This window comes from Crinia signifera, chromosome 4, assembly GCF_055691185.1.
Source record: "Crinia signifera chromosome 4, ASM5569118v1, whole genome shotgun sequence".
NCBI lineage: Eukaryota > Metazoa > Chordata > Amphibia > Anura > Myobatrachidae > Crinia > Crinia signifera.
The window spans coordinates 232,240,065-232,253,922 of NC_139220.1; the positions used below are offsets into that span (position 1 = coordinate 232,240,065).

At 44.2% G+C, this 13,858-nt stretch overlaps 1 protein-coding gene across 3 annotated transcripts in view; it reads right to left on the reverse strand.

Annotated features, from left to right (window-relative positions):
- Positions 1-13,858, reverse strand: part of ATP8B4 (ATPase phospholipid transporting 8B4 (putative)) — a 229,095-nt gene that overhangs the window by 192,559 nt on the left and 22,678 nt on the right. For 2 of the 3 annotated variants that reach the window (XM_083183963.1, XM_083183965.1), the window contains exon 2: positions 8,218-8,291. The exons of the other annotated variant lie outside the window; for it this stretch is intronic. The gene's annotated coding sequence lies outside the window, so the exon portion shown is untranslated. The remainder of the gene's footprint in view (positions 1-8,217; positions 8,292-13,858) is intronic. 3 annotated transcript variants of the gene reach the window in all.

Genomic DNA, 13,858 nt, shown 5'->3' on the forward strand with positions numbered 1-13,858 from the left:
GGCAAACACAGTAATAATAAATAATACATATTGGGCATGAGTCAAACTTAGTTTTAGTTTAGCAAGGATCCGCTAAACTACAACACAAAGCTGTGCAGGGGGAGGGGCAAATCACTATTGTGCAAGCACCTGCACATATCAGGCTGCCCCCTGGCTGCAAAGCCAGGCGCAGGCCAGCCATGTGTCACACCACAGAGACTGCGTGTGACATCACAGAGCTGCCATAACTCCCCTCCCGAGCAGAAATCCCAGGAGTGAACGGCTTCGGCGAGTTTCACACTCGCTGGGCCGTTCGCTCCAGGAGGGGTGGGAAGGGGGCAGGCAGGAGACGGCAGGGGAACAACCAGCATTTTATGGGCTTCCCCATAAAATTGCTGGGTGTTCCGCTACAGATGCAGGCATGATGTCAGCGCCCATCCTGAATCCGGCTGATAGCAGACAGAATAAAAGTAAGTCTAGAACAAAGACTGGAAGCAGGCTGGTATTCCTGGAGCAAGAGCGTCCAAACTGCTGCTGCAGGACACAGGAGCAAACAGAAGGGCAAGTGACTACCACTAAAGTGGAAATGGACTGCTGGAAGCAGTGCGCAAGAAGCTGGTAACTCGAAGCTGGGAACAAGAAGCTGGAAGCTAGTCGCTGGAGCTGAAGCTATAACCGGCATCATGGTCTGCAGGAGAGGCACAGACCTCCTGAATCCCAAATTACTGCAGCTTACTGCAGTAACGAGCTAATTAAGCGTCAGCCTTGTGCAGAACAATCCCGCAGAATAAAGCCGCAAAAGCACAGAATCACCACAGGAGGCCACCAGCAAGAACCATATCAGAAACAGAATCTTGGAAAGCTCACAGAAACTGACATAAAAATAATGAGCCACAGCGGTAAACCCCCCCCCCCGTCCCTGAGGAGGGGTCGTCAGACTATTATTATTCCCAATAAGGATACATAAGAACCCAGTATATTGGTTGAAATGAAACCGTAGTAAAAAAAACAGGCAAAACAGACACAAGCTATGACTACAGCTTGTAACACATTGTTATTGTTTTTTATTTTTTAACAGTCAATATGTCGGTTATTGCACAGGAGCAAGAATTTGCCGAGGGCTTTATTGAGAAGTATCGCTCATAGGAATGTCTTTGGCACACAAAGTCCAAAGACTATTCTAATAAATTGAAAATGTCCAGAGCCCTAGAAGAACTGGCCCAACATAGCCTCCCATTCCACCCGGAGGCCAATGCGGATTTGGTACGCAAACGGATCTACAATATGAGGACAGTGTTCCTTAAAGAACACAAAAAGATGGAGATTTTCAAATGATCTGGTGCCGGAGCGGCCAGGTGTACCAAACGTCTCTCTGGTACCATGATCGACTCAATTCACCTCGGCCAGGAGTCGCAAAGGACTGGAGTGGTTATGATGGTCAAGAACGTGGCAGACGACATGTTGATGAATCTGGATGAGAGTTCGCAGACTGTGTTGTAAGTACAGACAATGTTCAAGTTTGTTGCCTATCGAATGGATTCCTCTTGCCAATCCACAGCCCCACTCCATTAAAATAGGCCCTGACCTGTTTGGCCCGTGCATTCCCGTAAACTGTTGTGCCAGGGTTTCCAAGGAGGATATCTTCATTACCTCCTCTGGCAGATCTGGGTCTTGGAATGCTTTGCCTGTAGACCTTTGCTGTGTTGCTTGGCAACAGAGTAAATTGTGCAGGACACAGCACGCCGTGATGACACAGTCTATTTTGCCCGCCCTCAAGTTGATGGCAGTGTAGAATATGCAAAAACGGTTAGCCAGGATTCCAAAAAAGATTTTCCACAACACCACATGCCCTGGACAGCCTGTAGTTGTACATCCTTTTGTCAAGGTTCAGACCCCTTTCCGCGTATAGCTTCATTACATGCTCGTTCAGGCCGAATGCCTCATCCGCCACGAACCCAAAATTCAGTTCATGCTTTGTTTCCTGGACAGACAGCAACTTAAGGGTGTTGTTGGAGAATTTTGCCACCATCTGAAGCACACCCATTCCTGCCAACATCCAGGAAGATGAACTCGCAGTTCGCATTCAGCCATATTCTACGGAGTGGTCTGCTGGGGCAGCAGTGTTTCAACAGCCGACAATAAGAGACTTAACAGGCTGGTGAGGAAGGCCAGTTCTGTCCTAGGAATGCCTTTGGATTCTGTAGAGATTGTGGGTGAGAGGAGAATGATCAGCAAGATAACATCATTATTGGATAATGCTTCACACCCTCTCAAAAATATTTTGACGGATCTGTGCAGCACTTTCAGTGATAGGTTGCTTCACCCTCGATGCTCAACGGAGAGGTACAGCAGGTCTTTTCTACCTGCTGCAATCAGAATGTACAACTGTCATGGTCTGTAGGGACCTACATGTTCTTAGATTCTAGATTTATATTGTTTGGACTTCTTATCTTATTTGCTATTTTCACCCTTATCTGTACTTGAACCTTGCTGTAACAATTGTAAATTTCTCCATTGTGAGACGAATAAAGGAATTCTATCTATCTATCATTCACCACTACCAACAGTATTACAATAAAATAGCCCTTACAGTTAAAGTAGTAGGAACCACTGTTGACAGGGTGGGCTATGCAGACATGTTTGCCATCAATGCCTCCTTCACAATTTGGGAAGATTCAAAGCTGGTCAAACTCCTCAGCGATGGCTTTCCACTAATTCATGCTGGTATGGAACAGAAATTTAAAAAGAAAATAAAATTGATTAGGAACATTTTTTTTTTTAACCACAAAACAGTGGCAACACTGAACCACCTCCGACCCCGGACCTCTCTCTGCTGTCGGACACTGTGGGGCCATCAAGCAACCCCTGCACAACACACACTCCGACACCCACCCGGACAGTACACCAGAGCACAGCAGGTCCTACGAAGGCCCCTGACCGATATGAAGCCTTTGCAACATATTTGTCCGACATTTTAAGTCAGCTGTCTCCAGGGCTGTGGAGTCGGTAGATAAATGGTCAGCCAGAAACCTCAGGGTCACCACCAGCTGGTCCTCAGCAGTGATAGCCATCTGATAATTGGTATCCTACTTCTCAATGTAGGGGGTCACCAGATGCAGAAATTCCTGGAAGGTGGCATCATCCATTCGCAGGAAATTTCTGTAGTCATCTGGATTGTCCTCCCTAATGTTCCTCAGCAGTGGCATGTGAGAACAAGTCTGACGACTCAGCAGCCACTGCTTTGTCCAGCAAGATCTTGCTTTCCTACGCCGGGCCCTCTCACGCCTCAGCTTCAGCACAGCAGCGAATCTTGCTGGTAAAGACCCATCACTGCAGATTCCGTAATGGACACTGTAATGTAGGGTTAAAACACACTTTGGAATGGCAAGCAAAACAAAGCAATGCAAAATAGCTATATGCAGCGTTCAGCAGGTATACACCAAGCCTCACTAGTCACAAAGCATAAATGCACATGTTTAAAATGGCTACTACTATTTATATCCCAGCTAGTCCAGCCCCTTATATAAATGTCAAAGGCCAATCTGACGAAGGTCACATGGTGGACTTTGCAAAACACATGAAGCACTGATCCGACCATCTAACAACCATCGCAGTCGCATCCAGACGGATTAAGATCGTTTTGCACAAAAACACAGTTTTTACAGCTGGGAGTTCCCGGGAAATTCAAGGGAAATCGTTTCTCGATCGTCTAACGATCGTGGACGTGCTGGTGTGTACTCCCACATTACACGTGCAGAGAGTTCGATTTGGGTGGAATTTGTACTTCAAACTGATTTCTATATTGCAGTGTAAAAATTAATCAGCCAGTATTTTTCCTGCACAGAAACAAAATAACTCCCCCAAATGTAACTCTCTCTGCACATGTTACATCTGCCCCTGCAGTGCACATGGTTTTGCCATTCGAGAGAGAATTTGTTTTTGTAGCCCTTGAGCATGGTATATACACAGTGCAGGATAATGGGCCTGTAGCTGGAAATGTACAAGGGCCTATTATGAGAAGTAGTGGAGGTGAGGCCAATGGCATGTAAGCATGTAGAGCCCATATACTATAAGCTCTAGTGTCTACCTGATTATATAATAGTACAATTGAATAGGAATGCAACCAGGGAAACATATCTTTTTCAGAAGAGAGTTAGGATAGGGATGGCCAGCAGTGTGGCAACCATTCATTATTTTTTTTTTATTCAATCATTTTTATAACATAGCAAAATAAAAATAACAAACTACATAGGAATATTACAGCAGCTATGACATATATCTGGCCATTATATCACATTTCAATGCACGCTGTACATCAGGATAGTGGCAATACAGGTATAAAGATATGTCTACAAGTCTCACTGTAACTAGGATCACTGCTATCTTGAATAAGCGCTGCCCAGGCCATCCGAAGGTGGTTCGGGTGTAGCCAAAGCAACCTGAAATATATCATGCGTTATTAAGTGTGCCGAAACTCGCCCAAGACACTCTATACAAGAGTAAAGGTATTGCATGACCAATCGTAGCAGAATGAGAAAGCAAATCACATAGATATATCTAGCCGACAATCATCAACAAAATAAAATAAGGATATAGCACAATAAAACCAAAATAAGCATAACACCCCTAAAATAAACCTTCCCCTTAACCCCCCACCCTGTATAACCTACCCCCAACTCAGGCATACTTGGATCCCTCAAAGAAAAAGAAAAAAGAAAATATCAAATACACCCCTAAACTATCCTAACTAACTAGATCTAAATCCCCCTCCCTCAAAATGATCAGGGCAAAGTATGTAATGACCTAATGCTTGGTGGCCCAGCTCCCCCGCGTTAGTCTAGTGTACAGGACCTAGTAATATATGGACAGAAGTGTAGTAGCAGGATAAATAAGCAGAATAGTACAAATAACTGCATTTTGAACAGCAACAGAATATGCAACGATAAATGTCACCCCTCAAAATCTGGAGACAGGCAGGACAGCCTGTATATAAAAGCATCTCAGAGTGATAACTTTAATCCGGCCATGTGTCATAGTCTTTCATGCATACAAGTACAGTAGTAGTCCCGTGCCAAGGCCCGACATGGTAGAAACAGTAATGTTTATAAGGCACACGGTAACGGTAAATGGACCCACGTTCCTTGAAATGTAGAATATCTGAAATCCCCACATACGCCATAGCGACACAGTAATAGCTGCATCCCAGCCCTGATAGGCAGCACTTCTCGACCAAGCATACCATCTTTAGGGAAGACAGGACCACAATGCAGCCAGCAGCATAATATATAGGGAGGTCAGATCTGCTTCACTCATTCCATCACATTGAACGGACGTAGAGGAGGAAGATTGAAGAGTGTCAGAGGTAGTGGACAGCAACTGGCATAACCCACGTGTCGAGGCATTTATCGCCAGGATAATTTCAGAGAAGGAGATAGCCATTTTGTTGACACTTGTATGAATAGGTTCAGCAGGACCAAATTTTAAGGAGATCTGTATAACTGAGAAGTAGAAGCGAGAGGGCAGCGGCTAGCACGCCACCCAACTCATCTCCTCCGCATGTGTTGATGGGCAGGGCATGAGAACTAAGTCCTGATATAAAGGCACCGCCTTGTGCTATGTCGCAGCAGGCTGTATATGGATCCATAAAATGGCCGCTAAGTATAGTCAGCTCCCCGGGCAAGGCACAAAAAGCAGGAAGCTTCCACAAAGGTTGAGGGGATAAACCAGAATTCTCCGGGTGTTAGAAGGTGCTCGAAGCAGCAAGGCAGGATAAGTTAAGGGGATCACGCTCAGTATAGCAGGGTAGAAGCCGACTCCCGGAGCTGAGCACTTGGGGACCAGGCCGCAGGTTCAGCCGTCTGAAGTGTACAATAATATATGCACGAATGCACCGTGTGGTCAGTGCACAAGGTACCTTAGGACACTAGCTGCCCCTGTAGTCATCGAAAGCACCTTTGTAGATCCCAAAAAGGAGATTTTAACAGGATATTAGCGGGAGAGCTGTGAAGCAAGTCTTACTCCAAGCTAGTCCAGGCCATGCCCCCCGGCAACCATTGATTGTTACCAGTGATGCAAAGTGACCATCAATGGTTGCCAACTATGTAATGGATAAACATCAAAGATTTTTATGGTTTAAAGAAAATAAAAAAAAAATTAATTTCTGATCTTTCAATAACTGGCCTGTTGAACAATCTTAACCTGGGGGCGGGGCTTCACAGGTGTCAGAGCTATGCTCCATGTCCTGACACCTTGAAAAAAAATAAACATATGATTCTCCCCCATCGATCAGCTATTAACCATCGATTAATATGAATCATTGTTGGTCGATGGCCATCCCTACCTGAGGGACCCTGGTCAATGGGATCAAAAGTAGAGTATACCCAGTGGTGGGATTCAACCAGTTCGCCCTGGTTCTGCAGAACCGATACCAAATGTACTATCAGTTCTGCAGAACAGTTAGCTAAAGAGTGCGCCATTGGCCGGGTACCATTGCATTTTGTGCGGCGCTCCTGCCACTGTGCAAACACCGGAAGGCGGAAGCTGGGGTCGCACTCACCAGGACAGGGATGGAGGAGCATCTGTGGAATAGGACGAGCAGCCGCCCTGTCTGAGGAGAGAAGAGGAGCTGTTGGATATGTGTGATGCTGCGCCGGCCCTGAGGTACCATATATGAATGCAGGCTGCAGTGTGAAACCACTGTGCTTTTGCATGTGGGTGCAACTATCTGTAGTCTGGAGCAGCATAGCTTTACAATGATGCATGTTGCTTTATGTATGCATTGTAGCAACAATAGAAGGTGGACCCATCTATAAAAGGATTAATTTACATTAAACCATTACAAATGCCATATACATACCCTGGGCTTACTCCTCCTCATAGGGATTTTAGAAGACAGATTATTATATACTCATGAGGCTACATGGTAGATCTAGTCAATGATTCCTAATGTTATTTATCTGTAATTGTAAACCCTAATTAAAACCCTAATTAAAAACCGAGAATGTTTACCCATCACTGGCTTGAGAAACCTAAGCCAACATAGCCTTGCTACCTCTCACACCCGCAGATCATGTGCAGGTCAACCAGCGAGGCCCCTAGGTTCATTCCCCATTAGCAAATTTCTGCACACAGTTTGTCGGGTATTTAATATTTTTTTCATTAATATTTGAAAAAAATGTTCTTGAAACATAATCTAGTTTTGCGTACCTCTTTTATTGTTCTTATTTGAGTATTTAATTAATTAATTATTAAACTACCTTTCAGTATATCTTTTGGTATACATAAAATAGTCATTAGGACATAGAACCTTTCTGTTAATAAATGGTGTTGGTACTTGTTTCCTAGCACGGCGCCCAGATTTTCTACGTACGCTAACGTAGTGAAATCGCATCGCATCCGCTTTTTGCATGACATGCGATGCGATTTTCCATATTTTTATATATTTCAGTAAAAGTTACAGTTCTTAGTTAACACATATCGTTACTGTCTCAGATGTACGATATGGCTGGTGTGAATGTGTTTATAAAACACCCCCACTAACCACGCCACCCCGAAGCGTGGCGAGCGCAGCGAGCCCCACAAGGGGCGGCAGAACGCGCCCCCATTGTCAATGGCACCCCCACTGTCAAAGCCAACCCTAAGCGTGGCGAGCGCAGCGAGCCCGGGAGGGGCGGCGGTACGCGTCCTCCGACCTTTTCATACCCCCACTATCCACATCAGCGTGGAGTTGATTTTATATAGTGTGTTGAGCACAGCAAGCCACCGAGCTCCGAGAGGGGATGCGCATTACTTTACATGTATTCCACGTCCGCTCGCCATGCTTCGGGCTCGGTGGCTCGCTGCAGTCGTCACACTGTATAAAATCAACTTCACACCGACGTGGATAGTGGGGGTATGAAAAGGTCGGAGAACGCGTTCCAATGCGCTCAGCGCGCTTCGGGTGGCGTGGATACTGGGGGTGATGCAATGGCATAGTAAGCACCCATCACATCACATGGCATGGGTGCTTATACAATGAAATATCGCATCGCATTTGGTGCCATGCGATCCTATGCGATATTTCCATAAGCACTCCTGTGCACTTAATATGGACATCGCATCGCAGAATAGCCCACTAAGCTATTTGCTTAGTGGGCGCCGTGCTAGGAAACAAGTACCATATTGTTTAACATAAAAGATGGGACAATGACTGGAGGTGAATCCCCTTTATCCACATTTCAATTCATAACACTGAATTACCTGATTGATATCCATGAAGATGGGAGGATCCTATCTCTGAAGATCCCAGTGTGGAAATGGGATGATTACAATAGCTGAAACAACATAAATATATACAGTATATATATGAAATGAAAGATGCAGAAGGGAGTATTTCCAAGGAAATCAGAAAATAGAATAAAACAAATTGGGGAGGGGAAAAGTACAGGAATATTTTCATAAAATATACAGTATATTAATATAAATGTATAAAACAAATATTGGATCTTATTCTGCTCCACTCGCAACACTGCGAATTTCGCACCATTGCGTGTGAACTAAACGCCGTTTGCAGGTCTACCAGCCCCTCCCTTTGCATGCCTGGTTTGGCAAAACATCCATTCACAGCCTATGTGGAAACACCCACATCATTTGATGGTCGCCGACCATCGAATGATGTGGAAGGTGCACGCATATTTAAGTGACTCTCAGGTCACTTAGATTTGCATGCACACTCGTCAGGAACTGGGCGGAGAGCTGACATTCGGTGAATTCAGCTACCGGTCCCACGCACACGCATCACAGGACGATTTTCATGGTACCGCCCAGCATTTTCATGGGAACGCCCATGAAACGCTGGGTGTTCCCAAAGGGTGTTTCCTAAGCACATTCCCCCACGCAGTCTTGGGTGCGTGTGCCTGGCAAACACTTTGTTTGTCGTGGCTGCATGCACCTGGCGCATCATACACATGCGCAGAAATGTGCATGCGCATTTACAAAATATCACGCTCGCATGCAAATTTACATGCGAGTGTGCGGACCAGAATAACCGTCATGATACGATACAATAGTAACAAAGTTACAGCAAACAACAGTTAAATAATGAAACATTGGGAGAAACAAAGCTCTGTCTTGAGAGAAACATATCAAGTGAGCAGATTAATTGGTCCTAATCAGAGAAATAACCCTTTTATGGAGAACAGGCAGAAGGAAGGAGATGAGTAGAATTAACTTCAAATGAATAGGTAACCAATGGGAAAGACCTTGATCCTGCCAAGCAGAAAGGCCAGTCATGGTGGGGCACATAATATTAAGGAAAATATATTACATATTTATGATACAGAACAAAGACTTCATAATGTGTGTCACACATAACATGATGCCAAAATAAATACACATGCCTGGTATGGTGAATGATAGAAAATAAATCACTTAATGTGGCTTGTAAAGCAAATAAGAGGACCATATGCATATAAAATCCACAGCCAAAACACAAAGCTCAGTCAATGCCCAGAAAAGCAGCCTAATGTTTACTACTTCTAGTCCTATTCACTCCATATAGGGTTAAATTCATTGGAGCTTCATTCCCAACACATGCAATACCCAGGGTTATTACTCACTACTTATTCTTCTAGATCTTTCTGCTGTGTTTGACACTGTTGATCACACTCTTCTCATACAAACACTGCACTCCCTAGGTCTTAATAATACAGCCCTTTCCTGGTTCTCATCTTACCTATCTGATCGCTCTCTCAGTGTTCGCTTCTCTGACTCTACCTCCTCATCACTACCTCTGTCATCTGGAGTTCCGCAAGGCTCAGTCTTAGGTCCTCTGCTTTTCTCAATCTATACCTCATCTCTTGGCAAACTAATCAGCTCCTTCGGATTTCAGTATCACTTGTATACGGACAATACTCAAGTCTATCCATCAACCCTGGTTTTCACCAGTGGTTTTGGACAGAGTATCTGAATGCCTCTCTGCCATCTCATCTTGGATGTCTTCTCGCCACCTCAAACTCAATATTTCAAAAAACAGAATTACTTATATTCCAACGAGCCAAGAACATGTTACCATCCTGATATCTCTATAACTGTTGGCAACTCGACAATCTACCCTACCCATTGCCTAGAACTGTCCTTTGTTCTACACATTAAATCTGTTTCCAAATCATGTTACATGCATCTAAAAAAACATCCAAAATATGACCCTCTCACACAAGGCATTACTAAATCTCTTATCCATGCACTCATTATATCCCGCATTTATTATTGCAATAGTCTCCTAACTGGTCTTCCCAAGAACAGACTCTTACCACTGCAATCCATTTTAAATGCTGCTGCTAGGCTGATCTTCCTAGCAAGATGCTCATCGTCTGCTGATCCGCTCTGCCAGTCCATACATTGGTTACCTGTATTTTACCTTATTTAATATAAAATACTTCTACTAGCATATAAAAGGTATTAACCATACTGCACCAGCATATACTGTATCTCTTTACTACAAAATATCTCCCATCTCGACTACTCCGCTCTGCACAAGATCTGTGTCTCTCTGCACAGATCACTAGCTCCTATTCACTATTACAGGACTTTATATGGAATGCCCTTCCAAGCCCCAATAAGACTTTCCACTAGCCCTCAAACTTTCAAGCGTTCCCTGAAAACTCATGGTAAAATCAACCTGGTGTTTCAGTATAAATGATTGTCACTTTAAAAAAAATTCAAAAACTCTCCCAACACCCTATTACATTTGACCCCATGAAATCCTGTCTATAGTTCTTAACAGACAAAAACATTGCCTCTTTTTAAACAGACAGTAATAGCAATGGGGCAGCATAGAATTACTATTGATTAGGCTTACAAAAAAAGTTAAAGTGAAATGTAGAAAAGAAAAAAAAACCACAGAACATTAAATGACCATTAGAGCTATTGTTATATTTGATTGGAAGACAAATTGTAACTAGCATCGCCAGGACTGACCTTTGCAAGTATTTAATGAATTTCAGACAAACCACTACTTCCGCAAACATGTTTCCTTTACTAAATATTCCCTCATATAAACTAAATAAAACAGGTGTTTTTCTTTCAGTGCACTAATCAGTGGTCACCGAACAGTGGGCTAGACGTCAATGTACAGGGAATCAGTCCCTATGAAAAATACATCCTCTGTTGGGAAACGATGGGATGCACAAAAAGATGGGAAGCACAAAAAGAAAATAGAACATCCCATCCCAAGTGTGCCATGTACTTTAGCATTCACATGATAAATGTTCAACTTGTGTCTTGCAGATTCATACACAAAAGGACCTTATTCTGGTCCGTTCGCAGCCAGCGTTCGTTCACACAGGGACAGATGTTTGGCATATTTGCAGCCGCATTTCTGCGCACATGTGTTCGCCGGGTGCATGCGCCCACCATTGCAGGTGGTGTGGGGGGTGGGGCAGCCTCAGGGTACTTGCCCAGCTGGGCATTCTCATGGAAATTGTCAGGGGATGTGTGCGCCTCCCGAATGTGCAAGCATATATAAGTGCCCTAAGAGTCACTTTATATATGCATGCTCAGACCACATCTTTCGATGGTCGGCAACCATCAAAAGATGTGGGATTTTCCCCCCAGCCTGCATATGGATGTAAAACATTTATTCGCAGACCGTGCGAACGTGCAGGCCTTGCGAATGGCAGTCCATCTGACCCCAATTTGCAGGACGGTTCTGATGGACTTGCAAGGGTGCGAAGTCGCATCAGAGCTTGTCAACCAGAATAACATCCATACACCGATCCTAGACAAATGGCAAAAGTGAGCATAGCCCACTTTCGGGTAAAAGGAAAATAGTCATATACAGTAGATATGAGAACACCGGTGGAAGGCAGTATGAGCTGCTTGAAGTGTCCAATTCAGGCAGCATGGTGCAATTAGATCACATACATAATCTGAATTTTTATCACCAAAAGAGGGAATGCCAAGAACAAAAACGACAAATAATCTTTTTTGCAAGTGGTGCCTAAACCAGGACTGTGTAAAATAAAATACATGTAAAGAAAAAAAGAAATGTGTATACACAGACATAGTCCTAAATTGCCTTAAGTTAGTTCAATAGTCATAAAACCTTAATAACAAAACAAATATCAGAAATAAAACATGGGGATATATGCAGTTAGGAGCAATCTCACACATACAGTACCTAGGAAATGTAACAAAGAATAAATGATCGAACAGAACAATATTATACTAAAGGGAACATATATTAAGGACACTTCCCAAGTGGATTCCGGAAAACTAATTGGTTCCTCCAACGAAGAAATGCCCGAGACAAATTGTAGTTCTAGTAAAGAGTGAGTAGATTCACTCTCCTGTACCAGGAGAATGGAGACCAGCAAATTGTAAGTCTCTTGTACTAATATATCCTCATTGGAATAGAACGTGTCTACCTGGCAATTCTCCTGACAATCATTTATCTGGTTGTACTGCCTATGCTTCTGTGGAACTAGTGACATCTACGACTTGACGTTTCTAATTGTACTGCAAGGGAATTGGGAGGGCGCATCATGAAAATATCCTGCAAAAGGTTTACAATGTGAACATTGTGAGCAAGGGGCAAGTAACCTGCAGCTAAATGAGTCAGCCGTATTGTATCTCCTCATATGTGAAGAGAGGTCTCAGTGTAAGTGTCCTGGAAGCATCATAAAGATATGCAACTGAGAGAAGATCATGCTGCTGGGGACCAACCTCTATAATACAACTTTACAGGTGGAAGAAAAACACTTTCGTTCTGCCCACAAAAACAGCTGTTTTCTTTGAGCAGGTGTATGTATAGAATGTGGGGAAAAACCTTTTCTGTGCAATAAAAGCTGCCTGTTTTCAAGTAAGATAGAGGGTACCACCTTGACACCCTAAAATTCAAATGCTGTGGAGAAAAACTGTATCTTACGTTTAAAAAATGCCCGCTTATATGTAAGAGACTGTTGACAATGTCTCCTTTCAGATGACTCTTCCCGTATGGATATATGAAACAATAAAAGAGAGGGAGAGATGGAGGGCAGATCCCCTCTTGTAATCCTGTTTAGGTATATAGGGGGAAATTTACCAATATGAAAAACCTAGTTTTTCGTATTGGTAGTTTCCCTACGACTGCATACGACTGTTTAAGTCGTATGCAAAGTCGTGTTCCGGAGGATCAGTTACAAAGCAGTCATATACGACTGCTTTGTAACCCTCCGATGGTGTAATGATTCGTATTAGCGGCCGTATATACGGCCGCTAATACGAATTATTTCTAGCAGTCTGCACGGATCAGTCAGATCCGTGCAGGCTGCAAGGTGTAAAAAAAAAATAGAAAAAATAAATAAATTAAAAAAAAAACGGCGTGGGGTCCCCCCCACAGCCGAAACCAGCACCAGGCTGAAGGAGCCGGGGCCGGTAATTAAAAATCAGGGAGCCCGACAAATAGGGGTTCCCCGATTTTTAACAACCAGCCCCAGGCTCCAGGTCCGGGGCTGGTTCCCAAAATACGGGGGACAAAATGAGTAGGGGTCCCCCGTATTTTAAGAACCAGCCCCAGGCACAACCAGCCGGCAGGGTAATGTCACAGCCGGGGGACACTTATAATATAAGGTCCCGCGGCCAAAACATTCTCCCTACCGACCAGTCAGCCTGGCCAGGGGCCCTGGGGGAGTGGGGACCCCCCCAATGAAGGGGTCCCCCCCCTCCAGGACTTACCTGACCAGGCTGAAGCCTGGTGCTGTCCTCGATGCCCCTGGGCGGTGGGCATCGAGCTGATAAATGTTGTAAAAAAAAGATGAACCTATTGTTTTTTACTGTGGCACTACAAGTGCCAGCAAGCTGGGACTTGGAGAACCACAAGTCCCAGCCTGCTGGGCATTAAAGGGCCCGCTGGCACTTGTAG